The sequence below is a fragment of the Styela clava genome, unplaced genomic scaffold, assembly GCF_964204865.1.
Source record: "Styela clava unplaced genomic scaffold, kaStyClav1.hap1.2 HAP1_SCAFFOLD_163, whole genome shotgun sequence".
NCBI classification, from domain to species: Eukaryota; Metazoa; Chordata; class Ascidiacea; order Stolidobranchia; family Styelidae; genus Styela; species Styela clava.
The window spans coordinates 37,501-39,707 of record NW_027556624.1 but is presented as its reverse complement, the minus strand read 5'-3'; the positions used below and the strand labels follow the sequence as shown (position 1 = coordinate 39,707).

Genomic DNA, 2,207 nt, shown 5'->3' with positions numbered 1-2,207 from the left:
ACAACGGCCCGCTGGCATCGCAAGTCGTCGCCGCCGGCGCCGACCGAGCGCGTACCGTCGCCGCCTTGGCCCACGGTCGGTCTTGATCTCGTGACCGGACCGACCGACCTGGACCCGCCCCTCGAACGTAGTTGAACACGTCGAGGGGCCGGCGGTGTACGGGACACGCGGTCGCGCCGAGAAAGCTCGGCGACCGCTTCAACTTGGGGCGACGCCCGGCCGTCTTCGCAGAGGCCAGGCGACGGCCCTCGGGTGAGGACGAACGCGACCCTGAGGCAGACGCGGTCCCGGGATTGACCCGAGACCGCAATTCGCGTTCAGAAGGTCGACGTTCAATGTGTTCTGCAATTCACATTACTTCTCGCACTTGGCTGCGTCCTTCATCGACTCGCGAGCCGAGTGATCCACCGTTAAGAGTCGTCCTCGACGTTTCGCCCGGCGCCGAAGCGCGCGGACGTCACACTGTGGGATCGACCACAAAACCACCACCGACAACAACTGCACAAAAACACCAACAAACGGCGCCGAGCGACCGCCGGGCTGGGCCGGCGGCACATCGAGCGCGGTGCCCAGAAGCCACCATCGCACTCGGCTGCCTTGCTATGCCAACGTGTTACGCGTGTCGCACGGGGCGGAACCCCGATTGACGGCCGCCCTCTCGGCGGCACCCAAAGACAATTCAGTGCGCGGTCGGCCGGGGCCTACCACCACCTTCGGTAATGATCCTTCCGCAGGTTCACCTACGGAAACCTTGTTACGACTTTTACTTCCTCTAAATGATCAAGTTTGATCGTCTTCTCGACACGCCGACGCGGCCGTTGCCAGCCGCGACGGGGCCGATCCAAGGATCTCACTAAACCATTCAATCGGTAGTAGCGACGGGCGGTGTGTACAAAGGGCAGGGACGTAATCAACGCAAGTTGATGACTTGCGCTTACTGGGAATTCCTCGTTCAAGGGAAACAATTGCAAGTCCCTATCCCAATCACGAATGAGGTTCAACGGGTTACCCGGACCTTTCGGCCTAGGTTAGACACTCGCTGCTTCACTCAGTGTAGCGCGCGTGCGGCCCCGGACATCTAAGGGCATCACAGACCTGTTATTGCTCAATCTCGTGTGGCTAAACGCCACTAGTCCCTCTAAGAAGTTAGACGCCGACCGAGAAGGTCGCGTAACTATTTAGCATGCCAGAGTCTCGTTCGTTATCGGAATTAACCAGACAAATCGCTCCACCAACTAAGAACGGCCATGCACCACCACCCACAGAATCAAGAAAGAGCTCTCAATCTGTCAATCCTACCTGTGTCCGGGCCGGGTGAGTTTCCCCGTGTTGAGTCAAATTAAGCCGCAGGCTCCACTCCTGGTGGTGCCCTTCCGTCAATTCCTTTAAGTTTCAGCTTTGCAACCATACTTCCCCCGGAACCCAAAGACTTTGGTTTCCGGAAGCTGCCGGAAAGGTCGTCATGGTAACGCCTCCGATCGCTAGTTGGCATCGTTTATAGTCAGAACTAGGACGGTATCTGATCGTCTTCGAACCTCTGACTTTCGCTCTTGATTAAAGAAAACATTCTTGGCGAATGCTTTCGCAGTAGTTCGTCTTCCGCCGATCCAAGAATTTCACCTCTAACGGCAGAGTACGGACGCCCCCGTCTGTCCCTCTTAATCATTACCTCGTGCTCCGAAAACCAACAAAATAGAACCGAGGTCCTATTCCATTATTCCATGCAACACTATGCAGGCGAACAGCCTGCTTTGAACACTCTAATTTTTTCAAAGTAAACTTATCGGCCACCGCCGACACTCAGTCAAGAGCACCGACGGAGAACCGAAGGTGAGGCGAACGCAACCAGTGACACGCCTTGCGACGGACCGGCGGCGCTCGCCCAAAATCCAACTACGAGCTTTTCAACCGCAACAACTTTAGCATACACTGTTGGAGCTGGAATTACCGCGGCTGCTGGCACCAGACTTGCCCTCCAATGGATACTCGTTAAGAGTTTTAGGATGTACTCATTCCAATTACAGGGCCTCGTTAGAGTCCTGTATTGTTATTTTTCGTCACTACCTCCCCGTGTCGGGAATGGGTAATTTGCGCGCCTGCTGCCTTCCTTGGATGTGGTAGCCGTTTCTCAGGCTCCCTCTCCGGAATCGAACCCTGATTCCCCGTTACCCGTTATCACAAAGGTAGGCACGTAGCGTACCTTCGAC

The 2,207-nt window shown here is 56.2% G+C and overlaps 2 non-coding genes across 2 annotated transcripts in view; both read right to left on the bottom strand.

Moving 5' to 3' along the window:
* Positions 1–265: 265 nt before the first annotated feature.
* LOC144419270 (5.8S ribosomal RNA) lies at positions 266–419 on the bottom strand. Its single transcript, XR_013473952.1, has one exon. It is a non-coding gene; the product is annotated as a 5.8S ribosomal RNA (ribosomal RNA).
* Positions 420–717: 298 nt separating this feature from the next.
* Positions 718–2,207, bottom strand: part of LOC144419261 (small subunit ribosomal RNA) — a 1,808-nt gene continuing 318 nt past the window's right edge. The window contains exon 1 of the ribosomal RNA XR_013473947.1: positions 718–2,207. This exon is cut by the window's right edge and continues 318 nt beyond it. This is a non-coding gene — a ribosomal RNA (small subunit ribosomal RNA).